This window comes from Pseudophryne corroboree, chromosome 2 (assembly GCF_028390025.1).
Source record: "Pseudophryne corroboree isolate aPseCor3 chromosome 2, aPseCor3.hap2, whole genome shotgun sequence".
Classification (NCBI taxonomy): domain Eukaryota; kingdom Metazoa; phylum Chordata; class Amphibia; order Anura; family Myobatrachidae; genus Pseudophryne; species Pseudophryne corroboree.
The window spans coordinates 677178974-677195263 of NC_086445.1; the positions used below are offsets into that span (position 1 = coordinate 677178974).

The window sequence follows — 16290 nt, forward strand, 5'->3', positions numbered from 1 at the left end:
ATGTCTCGGGACACCATATAGTCCCCTTCTTCCCGGTTCGTTATCACTGCTCTGAGTGACTCCATCTTGATTTGAACCTTTGTAAGTGTTCAAATTTTTTTAGATTTAGAATAGGTCTCACCTAGCCTTCTGGCTTCAGTACCACAATATAGTGTGGAATAATACCCCTTTTCTTGTTGTAGGAGGGGTAATTTAATTTTCACCTGCTGGGAATACAGCTCGTGAATTGTTTCCCATACTGCCTCCTTGTCGGAGGGAGACCTTGGTAAAGCAGACTTCAGGAGCCTGCGCAGGGGAAACGTCTCGACATTCCAATCTGTACCCCTGGGATACTACTTGTAGGATCCAGGGGTCCTGTACGGTCTCAGCGTCATGCTGAGAGCTTGTCAGAAGCGGTGGAACGCTTCTGTTCCTGGGAATGGGCTGCCTGCTGCAGTCTTCTTCCCTTTCCTCTATCCCTGGGCAGATATGACTCTTATAGGGACGAAAGGACTGAAGCTGAAAAGACGGTGTCTTTTTCTGCAGAGATGTGACTTAGGGTAAAAAACGGTGGATTTTCCAGCAGTTGCCGTGGCCACCAGGTCCGATGGACCGACCCCAAATAACTCCTCTTCCTTTATACGGCAATACACCTTTGTGCCGTTTGGAATCTGCATCACCTGACCACTGTCGTGTCCATAAACATCTTCTGGCAGATATGGACATCGCACTTACTCTTGATGCCAGAGTGCAAATATCCCTCTGTGCATCTCGCATATATAGAAATGCATCCTTTAAATGCTCTATAGTCAATAAAATACTGTCCCTGTCAAGGGTATCAATATTTTTAGTCAGGGAATCCGACCAAGCCACCCCAGCTCTGCACATCCAGGCTGAGGCGATCGCTGGTCGCAGTAGAACACCAGTATGTGTGTATATACTTTTTATGATATTTTCCAGCCTCCTGTCAGCTGGCTCCTTGAGGACGGCCCTATCTATAGACGGTACCGCCACTTGTTCTGATAAGCGTGTGAGCGCCTTATCCACCCTAAGGGGTGTTTCCCAACGCGCCCTAACTTCTGGCGGGAAAGGGTATACCGCCCATATTTTCTATCGGGGGGAACCCACGCATCATCACACACTTCATTTAATTTATCTGATTCAGGAAAAACTACGGTAGTTTTTTCACATCCCACATAATACCCTCTTTTGTGGTACTTGTAGTATCAGAAATATGTAACACCTCCTTCATTGCCCTTAACGTGTGGCCCTAATAAGGAATACGTTTGTTTATTCACCGTCGACACTGGATTCAGTGTCCCTGTCTGTGTCTGTGTCGACCGACTAAAGTAAACGGGCGTTTTAAAACCCCTGACGGTGTTTTTGAGACGTCTGGACCGGTACTAATTGTTTGTCGGCCGTCTCATGTCGTCAACCGACCTTGCCACGTGTTGACATTATCACGTAATTCCCTAAATAAGCCATCCATTCCGGTGTCGACTCCCTAGAGAGTGACATCACCATTACAGGCAATTGCTCCGCCTCCTCACCAACATCGTCCTCATACATGTCGACACACACGTACCGACACACAGCACACACACAGGGAATGCTCTGATAGAGGACAGGACCTACTAGCCCTTTGGAGAGACAGAGGGAGAGTTTGCCAGCACACACCAAAAACGCTATAATTATATAGGGACAACCTTATATAAGTGTTTTCCCTTATAGCATCTTTTTTATATATTTCTAACGCCAAATTAGTGCCCCCCCTCTCTGTTTTAACCCTGTTTCTGTAGTGCAGTGCAGGGGAGAGCCTGGGAGCCTTCCCTCCAGCCTTTCTGTGAGGGAAAATGGCGCTGTGTGCTGAGGAGATAGGCCCCGCCCCTTTTTCGGCGGCCTCGTCTCCCGCTCTTAACGGATTCTGGCAGGGGTTAAATATCTCCATATAGCCCCCGGAGGCTATATGTGAGGTATTTTTAGCCAAAAATAGGTTTTCATTGCCTCCCAGGGCGCCCCCCTTCCAGCGCCCTGCACCCTCAGTGACTGCCGTGTGAAGTGTGCTGAGAGGAAATGGCGCACAGCTGCAGTGCTGTGCGCTACCTTAAGAAGACTGAGGAGTCTTCATGCCGCCGATTCTGGACCTTCTTCTTGTTTCAGCATCTGCAAGGGGGCCGGCGGCGAGACTCCGGTGACCATCCAGGCTGTACCTGTGATCGTCCCTCTGGAGCTAATGTCCAGTAGCCAAAGAAGCCAATCCATCCTGCACGCAGGTGAGTTCACTTCTTCTCCCCTAAGTCCCTCGTTGCAGTGATCCTGTTGCCAGCAGGACTCACTGTAAAATAAAAAACCTAAGCTAAACTTTTCTAAGCAGCTCTTTAGGAGAGCCACCTAGATTGCACCCTTCTCGGCCGGGCACAAAAATCTAACTGAGGCTTGGAGGAGGGTCATAGGGGGAGGAGCCAGTGCACACCACCTGATCCTAAAGCTTTACTTTTTGTGCCCTGTCTCCTGCGGAGCCGCTATTCCCCATGGTCCTTTCAGGAACCCCAGCATCCACTAGGACGATAGAGAAAAGTAGATAGAAATGTAGTGATGTATAACCCGTACTCAGAGTGGGATATAGGGAGACTCACCTCACTTCCAAGATTGATCAATACGTTAGCGAACGCTGAGTGGATCCAGGCGCTACTAGTGTACACTGCCGCTCCGGGAACCTATATTGAACACAGACGCACTGTGCATGCAGATGCACCGGTCATGCAGACGCCTGTGCTGTGACCGGGTCTCCTTGCGGTAGCGCTTAGTGTACACAGACGCAGCGAGTATGCTGCGACGGAGACCCTTCGTGGTAGCGTCTGAGACGGAAGTGAGGCAATCAGTTCATGGCGGGAGACCGACGGAAACTGGTCATGAACTGGGGGGAGGGGCGACCAGGAGACCCTCTGACTCCCCACCGCTGACATCAACCCTAGGGATCGAAGTCTCATACTACTCCTGGTGCCTTATGATCCCTAAGGCATAGCACTGGAGCACCCGTGGTGGCAGCGCACCAGTTACTGTTTGGTAGTCTCCTCCCAATACAGTGCAGCTGTGTCCGTTATTCCCCTTCTAAGTGGAACAGATGCCTTACCTTCTCCCCGTGCTCTGGCCACAGCCTGGTAACGTCTGCTGTACCTGCTAGTATATCCGACACAAATGCCCGTCGAGACAGCACTTGTACCGTGGGTAAACGTTGCTGCGACCCGGCGGAGAGACTCTTTCCAATATGCGTGTAAGACGCTTTTAGGAAAAAAAATCACTCAGAAAACATAGTAAGACTATAAAAATAAATTAATAAAGCTTAGAGCTGCCAAAAACAGTAGCCCTGTGACCATGGTCCGGCTCCTGCCGCACCAAACAAAAAACTGATTTGCCTGAGCCAGTGGGCGGGGATATACAAACGGGCCCGTTGCATCCTGGGAGGACTGCAAGTTTGTGATCATTTGGTGCCAATCCGCTGTCGCTCCATCATATCCCATTGTTATCCTGTGGTTAACTTGTGGACCCTGCCGGAGAAAATAGGATTTTGGTACCTACCGGTAAATTCTTTTCTCGTAGTCCGTAGAGGATGCTGGGGTTCACATTAGTACCATGGGGTATAGACGGGTCCACCAGAAGCCATTGGCACATTAAGAGTTTAAGAGTGTGGGCTGGCTCCTCCCTCTATGCCCCTCCTACATGACTCAGTCTAGAAACTGTGCCCGAGGAGACAACATACTTCGAGAGAAGGACTTAACACAGATAGTGGTGAGATTCATACCAGCTCACACATACAAGGCACGTCAAGACAACTAGCTTGAACTATTCAGCAACAGCTGAAACATTAACTTACCAAGTAACAATGCAGTACTCAACTAAAACGAAGTTGTACTGAACCCAATAACAGCAGGAAACGAAGGGCTGGGTGGGCGCCCAGCATCCTCTACAGACTACGAGAAAAGGATTTACCGGTAGGTACCAAAATCCTATTTTCTCTTACGTCCTAGAGGATGCTGGGGTCCACATTAGTACCATGGGGATGTACCAAAGCTCCCAGAACGGGAGGGAAAGTGCGGAGGCTCCTGCAGAACTGATTGACTGAACTTCAGATCAGAGGCCAAAGTATCGAACTTGTAGAACTTTGCAAACGTGTTCGATCCAGACCAAGTTGCAGCTCGGCAAAGTTGCACTGCCGAGACACCCCGGGCAGCCGCCCAGGAAGACCCCACCTTACGAGTAGAGTGGGTCTTAACAGATCTTGGACACGGCAGTCCTGCCGTAGAATAAGCGTGATGGATAGTGAACCCAATCCAGCGAGAAATAGTCTGCTTAGTAGCAGGACACCCAATTTTCTTGGGATCATATAGGACAAACAGAGTCCGACTTTCTGTGATGAGAAGTACTCTTCACATATATCTTTAGAGCCCTCACGACATCCAAGGACTTTGAAGTAATTGAGGAGTCAGTAGCCACTGGCACCACAATAGGATGGTTGATATGAAATGCCGACACAACCTTTGGAAGGAACTGCTGACGAGTCCGGAGCTCCGCTCTATCCTCATGGAAGATCAAGTAAGTGCTTTTGCATGATAAAGCCCCCAGCTCAGAGAGACACGCCTAGCAGAAGCTAAGGCCAACAAGGTGACCGCCTTCCATGTTAGAAATTTGAGCTCCACCTCCTGTAGAGGCTCAAACCAATCCGACTGGAGAAACTGCACCACTACGTTAAGGTCCCAAGGTACAAAGGGAGGTTGGATATGCAGAACTCCCTTCAAAAAAAAAGTCTGAACCTCAGGGAGGGCAGCCAATTGTTTCTGAAAGAAAATAGACAGGGCTGAAATCTGGACCTTTACAGACCACAATCTCAGTCCCATATCCACTCCTGCCTGCAGGAAGAGGAGGAAACGTCCGAGTTGAAATTCCACCGCAGGATATTTCTTGGACTCACACCAGAAACATATTTCTTCCAAATACGATGGTAATGTTTTGACGTTACCCCTTTCCTAGCCTGTATGAGGGCAGGAATAACCTTCTTGCTCCGAGAGGTATTCCGAAGAATCAGGCGCTCAACTTCCATGCCGTCAAACGTAGCAGCGGTAAGTTTTGATAAGCGAACGGCCCCTGCTGCAGCAGGTCCTCCCGAAGAGGAAGAGGCCTCGGTTTTTCTTGCAGTAGATTCAGAAGGTCCGCGTACCAAGCCCTTCTTGGCCAGTCTGGGGCAATGAGAATCGCTTGAACCCTTGTTCTCCTTATGAGCTTTAGGATTCTTGGGATCAGTGGGAGAGGTGGAAACACGTACACTGACTGGAACACCCACGGAGACACCAGGGCGTCCACTGCCACTGCCTGTGGGTCCCTCGACCTGGAACAATAACATCGAAGCTTCTTGTTGAGACAAGAGGCCATCATGCCTATTTGGGGTAGCCCCCAAAGATCTGTTACCTCCTTGGACACCTCCGGATGGAGGCCCCCCTCTCCCGGATGTAGATCGTGTCTGCTGAGAAAGTCTGCTTGCCAGTTGTCTACTCCCGGAATGAAGATAGCTGACAGTGTCAGCGCGTGCTTTTCCGTCCAGAGGAGTATTCTTGTGACCTCTGACATTGCCGCTCCGCTCTTCGTTCCACCCTGTCGGTTTATGTAAGCCATGGTTGTTACGTTGTCCGACTGCACTTGAATGGCCCGGTTTTTTAGAAGAGGGGCCGCCTGAAGCAGACCGTTGTAGATGGCTCTTATTTCCAGAATGTTGATGGGCAGGCCGGCTTCCAGGCTGGACCACCGTCCTTGGAAGGTCACCCCTTGCGTGACAGCTCCCCAGCCCCGGAGGCTCGCATCCGTTGTTAGCAGGACCCATTCCTGAATCCCGAACCTGCTGCCTTCCAGGAGGTGAGGCAATTGGAGCCACCAGAGGAGTGAAATCCTTGCCCTTGGCGACAGACAAATTCTCTGATTCATGTGGAGGGGAGATCCCGACCACTTGTCCAGGAGGTCAGAGCATGAAACCTCCCGTACTGGAGAGCCTCGTAAGAGGCCACCATCTTTCCCAATAGGCGAATGCATTGATGTACCGACACCCGGGGTGGCTTCAACACATCCTGGACCATGGATTGGATCACCAACGCCTTGTCCCACGAAAGAAACACTCGCTGCACTTCCATATACAGGATCATTCCCAGAAATGACAATCTCCGGGGGTTGATTCCATATGTGACTTCGGAAAAATCAGAATCCACCCGTGACTCTGAAGCAGCCGCGTTGTGAGAACAATGGACTGCAGCAGCATCTCCCTGGACGATGCCTTTATCAGGAGATCGTCCAGATAAGGAATGATGTTCAGACCTTGCTTGCGAAGTAGCATCATAATTTCCGCCATCACCTTGGTAAACACCCTTGGTGCTGTTGAGGCCGAATGGCAGGGCCCGGTACTAAAAATGACAGTCCAGCAGTGCGAAGCGGAGATAAGCCTGATGAGGCAGCCAGATCGAAATGTGAAGGTACGCATCCTTGATATCCAGTGATACCAGGAATTCCCCCTCTTCCAGACCTGATATCACCGCCCTGAGAGACTCCATCTTGAACTTGAACTCCTTTAGAAAGGGGTTCAATGATTTTAGGTTCAGAATGGGCCTGACCGAACCATCCGGTTTCGGTACCACGAAAAGGTTCGAATAGTAACCTTTCGTCAGCATGTGCGGTGGTATCGGCACAATGACCTGTGCCTCCACCAGCCTTTGGACAGCGGCCTGAAGCACAGTGCTGTTCTCCAACAGTGTTGGTAAGCTCGACCTGAAATAACGGTGAGGAGGGAGACTTTGAAATTCTAGCCTGTATCCCTGAGACGCAATATCTACTACTCAGGGATCCAGGCCGGACGATACCCAGACATTACTGAACTGTCTGAGTCTCACTCCCACCATCATGTGGAGGACTTTGCAGTACCTGAAGTAGGCTTTTGTTCTTGGGAACCTGCTGCTGCAGGCTTTTTGGATTTAACCTTACCTCCCCTAAAGAAGGCATTGGATGACTTGGCCTTTCTGGACTTGTTGGGCCGAAAGGACTGCTGCGTTGCTGAGGAGAAGGATCTCTTCGGAGCAGGTGCTGCTGAGGGAAGATACGGAGACTTACCCGCTGTAGCGGTAGATATCCACGCGTCTAGGGCTTCCCCAAAGAGAGCCTGGCCTGTATAGGGCAGCGACTCCACGCTCCTTCTGGATTCTGCGTCGGCCGACCACTGGCGGAGCCACAGTCCCCAACGAGCTGAAACAGACATGGAAGAAATTCCCGCAGCCACGGAACCCAGGTCTTTCATGGATTCAACCATAAACCTGCAGAATCATGAATGTTGCGAAAGTACAATGCAACGTCATCCCTATCCATTGTACCCAAATCTTCAATTAAGGTAGCTGACCACTTCACTATTGCCTTCGCAATCCATGCACTAGCAATAGTGGGACGCAATATGGTCCCTGAAGCAGTGTACTCTGATTTCAGAGTATTATCAATTTTCCTATCTGCCGGCTCCTTTAAGGCGGTAGATCCCGGCACCTGTAAAACCACCTTCTTGGAGACTCTGGATACAGATGCGTCAACAATTGGCGGGTATTCCCACTTTTTCCTATCCTCCTCAGGGAAAGGAAAAGCTACAAGAATTTTCAGGATTCACCCAGGCCCTTTCAAATATACAGTTGTGCTCATAAGTTTACATACCCTAATAGAATTTGTGATTTTCTGGCCATTTGTCAGAGAATATGAATGATAACTCACAAAACTTTTTTCACTCATGGTTAGTGGTTGGGTGAATCCATTTATTGTCAAACAACTGTGTTTACTCTTTTTAAATCATAATGACAACAGAAACTACCCAAATGACCCTGATCAAAAGTTCACATACCCTGGAGATTTTGGCCTGATAACATGCACACAAGTTGACACAAACGGGTTTGAATGGCTACTAAAGGTAACCATCCTCACTTGTAATCAGTGTGTGTGTGTATAAAAGGTCACTGAGTTTCTGGACTCCTGAAAGACCCTTGCATCTTTCATCCAGTGCTGCACTGACGTGTCTGGATTCTGAGTCATGGGGAAAGCAAAAGAATTGTCAAAGGATCTGCGGGAAAAGGTAACTGAACTATATAAAACAGGAAAGGGATATAAAAAGATATCCAAGCAATTGAGAATGCCAATCAGCAGTGTTCAAACTAATTAAGAAGTGGAAAATGAGGGATTCTGTGGAAACCAAATCACGGTCAGGTAGAGCAACAAAAATATCAGCCACAACGGCCAGGAAAATTGTTCGCGATACAAAGAAAAATCCAAAAATAACTTCAGCTGAAATATAGGACTCTCTGAAAAAAAGTGGTGTGATTGTTTCAAGATGCACAATAAGGAGGCATTTGAAGAAAAATGGGCTGCATGGTCGAGTCACCAGAAGAAAGCCATTAGTACGCAAATGCCACAAAGCATCCCAGTTACAATACTCCAAACAGCACAGAGATGAGCCTCAAAACTTCTGGAACAAAGTCATTTGGAGTGATGAGACCAAAATTGAACTTTTTGGCCACAACCATAAACGTTACATTTGGAGAGTCGTCAACAATGCCTATCATGAAAGGTACACCATTCCTACTGTGAAACACGGAGGTGGATCGCTGATGTTTTGGGCATGTGTGAGCTACAAAGGCACTGGAAACTTGGTCAAAATTGATGGCGAGATGAATGCAGCATGTTATCAGAAAATACTGGAGGAAAATTTGCACTCATCAGCCCGGAAGCAGCGCATGGGACGTACTTGGACGTTCCAACATGACAATGATCCAAAACACAAGGCCAAGTCGACCTGTCATTGGCTACAGCAGAATAAAGTGAAGGTTCTGGAGTGGCCATCTCAGTCTCCTGACCTCAATATCATTGAGCCACTCTGGGGAGATCTCAAACGTGCAGTTCATGCAAGACAGCCAAAGAATTTACAGGAACTGGAGGCTTTTTGCCAAGAAGAATGGGCAGCTTTACCGTCTGAGAAAATAAAGAGCCTCATCCACAACTACCACAAAAGACTTCAAGCTGTCATTGATGTTAAAGGGGGCAATACACGGTATTGGGGTATGTAAACTTTTGATCAGGGTCATTTGGGTAGTTTCTGTTGTCATTATGATTTAAAAAAAAGAGTAAACAGTTGTTTGACAATAAATGGCTTCACCCAACCACTAACCGTGAGTGAAGGAAAAGTTTGAGAGTTATCATCCATATTCTCTGACAAATGGCCAGAAAATCACAAATTCTTCTAGGCTATGTAAACTTATGAGCACAACTGTAGCATTCAGATCTTTTGACGCAGGGAAGGTTAGCGAGGCTTTGTTTTCAGTGAAGAAAGTCTCCTCTACCTGCTCAGGTGTGGTATCATTAACATTTAACACATCCCTGATAGCCTCTATCAACAACTGTACCCCCCTCGCAAGAGATGCGGACCCCCGCAGTACATCCCCATCACCATCTGTAGTGTCAGAATCGGTATCCGTGTCGTCTTGTGTTACCTGCACAAGCGCACGTTTGTGGGGGAATATAGCGGGGTGTCCTGAGGTACCAGACAAGGGCCATTCAGCCATAGAGGACTGCAATACCTGGGTTGCAGACTCATTACTGGTAACCCTGTCAGATATCTGAGAAATCCAAGTCTTGATAGAGGAAAACCACTCTGGTTCCCTTGCTGGAATCTGTGCCAAACCAGTGCTAACCTGATTACATGGAAAGGGGATCATCCTGTGAGGATAAATCCCCTGCAGCATATGACACTGTATCCATGGACATTGCTGCTGGTGACCAAACACACACAGGATGGGGTAAGCCAGAGTTTCCCCCCAAGAATGGCAAGAGAGAGACAGAGATTGGAGCCAACCCAAACCAGCGCTTAACACAAGGAGAAAACCCCTTATCAGCGCTGACTTAATAGGACACACAGTCAAACAAACAATCAGCCTCCCCTCCCTTCTACAACCCCCTGGTACCGTATTACAGTAAACTGGAGCTTCTGTGGAGGGACCGGGATCTTCCTTCAGCAACAGCATGCAGGAAAATGGTGCTGGAACGCTGCAGGGTCCGCTCTGAGAAGCTCCGCCCCATTCATGGCACGGTCTTCCCGCTCTTCAGAATTTGAAACTGGCCTGAGGATTTGTGCTGGCTGGGATCCCGGGGGCCCGACAGGCTTGCTGACCAGTGTGAGGGTTAAGCGCTGGCCCAGGGCGCCCCTCACAGCGCCGCACAGTGTGCCTCTGGTACCGCCCAGGAGCGCAATTAATACCACGCTCCATCCCCTGTTGCCGCCATCTTCACACCGGCCCCCCGATTGCTAAGGGGGGTCGGTGACTAACTCACCTCTTGCTTCAGCTCTGTAAGGGGTCGTGGCATGCTGCTGGGGTGAGCGGTTCCCCTGCGGCGGAGAACGATCAGCCCCTCTGGAGCTCAGTGGCTCAGACCCAGCAGGGCGGACACTGCTCCCCCGCCCTTAGTCCCACGCAGCAGGGAGGCTGTTGCCAGCAGCCTCCCAGTAAAATAAAAAAACTCTAAACTAAACTTCATTAGGAAAGCTCAGGAGAGCTTCCCTAGCTGTGACCGGCTCCTCCGGGTGCATTTTCTAAACAGAGTCTGGTAGGAGGGGCATAGAGGGAGGAGCCAGCCCACACTCCCAAACTCTTAAAGTGCCAATGGCTCCTGGTGGACCAGTCTATACCCCATGGTACTAATGTGGACCACGGCATCCTCTAGGACGTAAGAGAAATGGTTACTTCATCCATCAGGACAACGGACCACCACACACAGCTCTCTCTGTGATGCAGTTTTTGGCTGAGAATCAGATCGCAGTGTTAGAAAACTCTCCAGACTAGCACAGTGTGACTAGTTTATTTTCACCAAAGCTAAAGCTGTACTCACGGGAACCTGTTTTGCATCAGTAACTGAGGCAAAGAAGAAAACAAAGCTGTTTAGACAGCCAACAGATAATGAATGACCTGTAGCACTAACAGGCTTTGACCAATGGAAAATAAGAATGCAGCGGTGTGTGGATGCAGAAGGGGAATACAGAGAAGGGGTACGGAGTTAAAATGTACTTAATATAATTAAATGTAAATTATAGCATCAGTTTTGTTATTTTATAGCCACACCTCGTACATTGCAGTTAACAAAACAAAAAAATTAAAATCAGCCAGGAACTGGTCGGTAAATTAAATACAGTACACTGAAATAATTAAAACTTATGTACATACCCAAATCTTTTAAACTTGACAAATGTATCTAGTTTTCCCTCACATTGTACAGCAAGATAGATAAATTTCTAGTTTCCCGACAAACTTTCCACAGTACCGCTGTCTTGCATTGATAATCTAGAAACCAGAAGCAAGACAGGAAGTAAACTTCTTTTAAAGAATGAAATAAAAAAAACACAACACTTACACACGCACAGTGTTGCATTTAACAGAGTAGCAAGTGCAAAATAATATTTGAGAAAAAAAGTCTGAACAGAGCGGAAAACGTTTCAGAAGGCCTAAAAACATCCTGTTATGTCTGTAAATTGATTTAAAACTACTTCAGTAACAATTGAGAGGAACGTCTGCAATTTTAGAAAAAAAAATTAGGCATAGCTTTAAAGTGCTGGATGGTTGTGTGCCCCAGTTTACTGATTTAAATGCCATGTTTACCTGGAAAATTATTGTCTATTAACTTTAATGGCTTGTTCATATGCAATGCGCAATTAAGTACAAATGCATGAAAAACAATGGAAGCTTTTACTGTATTGTACAGCATATTAGCACGGAGCACTAAAATTTGAAAAGATAAATTAACATTTTGTAGCACAATGGTGGGAATGGCAATTACTCTTATAATAGGATTTTAATACCTACCGGTAAATCCTTTTCTCTTAGTCAGTAGAGGATGCTGGGGACGCTTCAAGAACCATGGAGTATAGACTGGATCCGCAGGAGACATGGGCACACTATAAGACTTTGAATGGGTGTGAACTGGCTCCTCCCTCTATGCCCCTCCTCCAGACTCTAGTTATATGAACTGTGCCCAGGGAGACGGCCATTTCGAGGAAAAGGATTTATTTAATTATTTTAAAACTAAGGTGAGATACATACCAGCTCACACCACTAACACGCCGTGCAACATGACATTCAACAGCAACGCATGCAACGGCATGACCAACAGTCACAGAGTGACTAAACTTAGCGTAACTATAAGCAAACTGCAGATACAGCCCGCACTGGGACGGGCGCCCAGCATCCTCTACAGACTAAGAGAAAAGGATTTACCGGTAGGTATTAAAAGCCTATTTTCTCATACGTCCTAGAGGACGCTGGGGATGCTTCAAGAACCATGGGGTTTATACCAAAGCTCTAGAACGGGCGGGAGAGTGCGGATGACTCTGCAGCACCGATTGACCAAACAAGAGGTCTTCCTCAGCCAGGGTATCAAACTTGTAATACTTCGCAAAGGTGTTTGAACCCAACCAAGTAGCAGCTCGGCAAAGTTGTAACACCGAGACTCCCCGGGCAGCCGCCCAGGATGAGCCCACCTTCCTGGTAGAATGGGCTTTCACCGATTTTGGTAACGGCAATCCTGCCGTAGAATGAGCCTGCTGAATCATATTTCAAATCCTGCGCGCAATAGCCTGCTTAGAAGCAGGAGCCCCAATCTTGTTCGGAGCCCACAGGACAAACAGAGCCTCTGTCTTCCTAATCTGCGCCGTTCTGGCGACAGATCTTCAAAGCTCTGACCACATCGAGAGACTTGGACTCCGCCAAGGCATCAGTAGCCACTGGCACCACAATTGGCTGGTTAACATGAAATGATGAAACCACTTTTGGCAGAAATTGCTGACTAGTTCTCAACTCCGCTCTATCAGCATGGAAAATCAAATAGGGGCTTTTGTGAGACAAAGCCCCCAACTCAGACACGCGCCTTGCAGACGCCAAGGCCAACAACATGACCACTTTCCAAGTAAGGAATTTTAACTCAACCTTGCGCAAAGGTTCAAACCAATGTGACTGCAAGAATTGCAACACCACATTAAGGTCCCATGGTGCCACTGGGGGCACAAAGGGAGGTTGGATGTGCAGCACGCCTTTCACGAAGGTCTGGACTTCTGGAAGGGAGGCCAATTCTTTTTGAAAAAAGATCGATAAGTCTGAAATCTGTACTTTAATAGAGCCTAACTTTAGGCCCGCATCCACACCTGCTTGTAGGAAATGGAGCACCGCCCCAGGTGAAATTCTTCCGTAGGAGCCTTCTTGGATTCACACCAAGACACATTTTCTCCAAATATGGTGGTAATGCTTTGCTGTTACTTCTTTCCTAGTCTGAAGAAATGTAGGAATGACTTCACTGGGAATACCCTTTTGGGCTAGGATTTGGCGCTCAACCGCCACGCCGTCAAACGCAGCCGCGGTAAGTCCTGATACACGCACGGCCCCTGTTGTAACAGGTCCTCGCGAAGAGGAAGAGGCCAGGGATCTTCTATGAGTAACTCCTGAAGATCTGGATACCAGGCCCTTTTTGGCCAATCTGGAACAATGAGGATCACCCTTGTTCTTCTTATCATTTTTATCACCTTCGGAATGAGTGGAAGTGGAGGGAATACATAGACCGACTGAAACACCCACGGTGTCACTAGGGCGTCCACCGCTATCGCCCGAGGGTCCCTTGACCTGGAACAATATTTCTGAAGTTTCTTGTTGAGGCGGGACGCCATCATGTCCACTTGAGGAACTCCCCAACGACTTGTCACTTCTGCAAAGGTCTCCTGATGAAGACCCCACCTTCCTGGATGGAGATAGTGTCTGCTGAGGAAGTCTGCTTCCCAGTTGTCCACTCCTGGAATGAATACCGCTGCCAGAGCGCTGGAATGTCTTTCCGCCCAGCGAAGAATCTTCGTGGCCTCGGCCATCGCCGCTCTGCTCTTTTTTCCGCCCTGGCGGTTTATGTACGCCACTGCTGTCACGTTGTCTGACTGAATCAAGACTGGCAGACCTTGAAGATGTTCTGCTTGCAGTATGCCGTTGTGGATGGCTCTTAAACATTCTGGAATTATGTGTAGACAAGCTTCCTGACTTGACCACTTTCCCTGAAAGTTTCTTCCCTGTGTGACTGCTCCCCAGCCTCGGAGGCTTGCATCCATGGTCACCAGGATACAATCTTGAATCCCGAATCTGCGTCCCTCCAGAAGGTGAGAACTGTGCAACCGCCACAGAAGGGAAATTCTGGTCCTGGGAGATAGAATTATTTTCCAGTGCATGTCCAGGTGAGACCCGGACCACTGGTCCAGCAGGTTCCACTGAAAGACCCTGGCATGGAACCTGCCATACGGAATGGCCTCGTAGGCCGCCACCATCTTCCCCAGTAACCGAGTGCAGTGAAGAACAGACATCCTTGCCGGTTTCAGAATCTGTTTTAACATGTTCTGTATTTCCAAAGCTTTTTCCACTGGAAGAAAAACTCTAATTCTGTATCCAGAATCATACCGAGGAACGACATCCTTGTCGTTGGATCAAACTGTGATTTTGGCAGGTTTAGGAGCCAGCCGTGTTGTTGCAGAATAGTCAGTGAAAGGGCAACATTCAACAATTGCTCCTTGGACCTCGCCTTTATGAGGAGATCGTCCAAGTACGGGATAATTGTGATTCCCTGCTTGCGCAGGAGAACCATCATTTCCGCCATAACTTTGGTTAAAATCCTCGGAGCCGTTGACAGACCAAACGGCAACGTCTGAAATTGGTAATGACAAACCTGCATAGCAAATCTCAGGTAAGCCTGATGTGGAGGATATATGGGGACATGTAAGTAGGCATCTTTTATGTCGACCGACACCATAAAATCCCCCTCCTCCAGAATGGAGATCACTGCTCGTAGGGACTCCATCTTGAACTTGAATTTTTTCAGGAAGAAATTGATGGATTTTAGGTTTAGAATTGGTCTGACTGAGCCATCCGGCTTTGGGACCACGAACAAGCTCGAATAAAACCCTTCCCCCTGCTGAGCCGGGGGTACCGTGACAATTACTTGATTTTGACACAACTTTAGTATCGCAGCGCTTACTATCTCCCTGTCCGGGAGAGAAGCTGTCAAGGCCGATTTGAAAAATCGGTGAGGGGGCACATCTTGAAACTAACTTGTACCCTTGGGATACTAGGTCTACTATCCAAGGATCCAGGTCCGAGTGCACCCAGACCTGACTGAAGAGCCTGAGACGTGCCCCCACTGGTGCGGACTCCCGCAACGGAGCCCCTGCGTCATGCGGTGGATTTGGTAGAAGCCAGAGAGGACTTCCGCTCCTGGGAACTTGCCACAGCCTGTGACCTTTTTCCTCTTCCTCTCCCCCTCGCAGCAAGGAAGGAGGACCCACGTCCTTTTTTGAATTTGTTGGGGCCGAAAGGACTGCATCTGATAGTGAGGCGATTTCTTCTGCTGTGCAGGAACATAAGGTAAAAAAGACGACTTACCCGCTGTAGCCGTAGAGACCAGGTCAGTGAGTCAGTCACCAAACAAGACCTTACCGTTAAACGGTAAAGACTCCAACGCCTTCTTAGAATCCGGATCAGCATTCCACTTATGAATCCACAATGCTCTCCTGGCAGAGACTACCATCGCATTGGCACTTGATCCCAAAAGGCCAATATCCCTTACTGCGTCTTTTAAATACGCTGCAGCGTCCTTGATATGACCCAGGGTCAAAAGCACACTATCCCTGTCTAGGAAATCTATCTCCGATGACAAGTTTCCCACCCACTTTTCAATAGCGCTACTCAACCATGCCGCAGCAACAGCGGGTCTGAGTATCAACCCTGTAGTGACATAAATGGACTTCAGGGTATTTTCCTGCTTAAGATCCGCAGGATCCTTCAGGGCTGCCGTGTCAGGGGACGGAAGTGCTACCTTTTTGGATAAACGCGACAAAGCTTTATATACCGTGGGAATGGACTACCAGCTGTCCCTGTCCCCAGAGGGAAACGGATAAGCCATTGGAATTCTTTTGGGAACATGTACCCTTTTGTCTGGATTTTCACTAGCTTTTTCAAAAAGTGCATTCAGTTCATGAGAGGAAGGAAACGTTACCGTAGGTTTCTTGCCTTTAAACATACAGACCCTCGTATCAGGAACAGCAGGGTCCTCAGTGATATGTAATACGTCTTATCGCCATAATCATGTACTGAATACTCAGCCAGTTTTGGATGTAATCTGGCATCACTATAGTCGACACTGGAATCAGAGTCCGTGTCGGTATCCGTATCTGCTATTTGGGCAAAT

At 48.3% G+C, this 16290-nt stretch overlaps 1 protein-coding gene across 2 annotated transcripts in view; it reads right to left on the reverse strand.

The window, feature by feature from the left end:
- The window catches only part of ELK4 (ETS transcription factor ELK4), a 166630-nt gene that overhangs the window by 116343 nt on the left and 33997 nt on the right, over positions 1-16290 (reverse strand). The window contains exon 2 of one of the 2 annotated variants that reach the window (XM_063955142.1): positions 11253-11369. The exons of the other annotated variant lie outside the window; for it this stretch is intronic. The gene's annotated coding sequence lies outside the window, so the exon portion shown is untranslated. The remainder of the gene's footprint in view (positions 1-11252; positions 11370-16290) is intronic. 2 annotated transcript variants of the gene reach the window in all.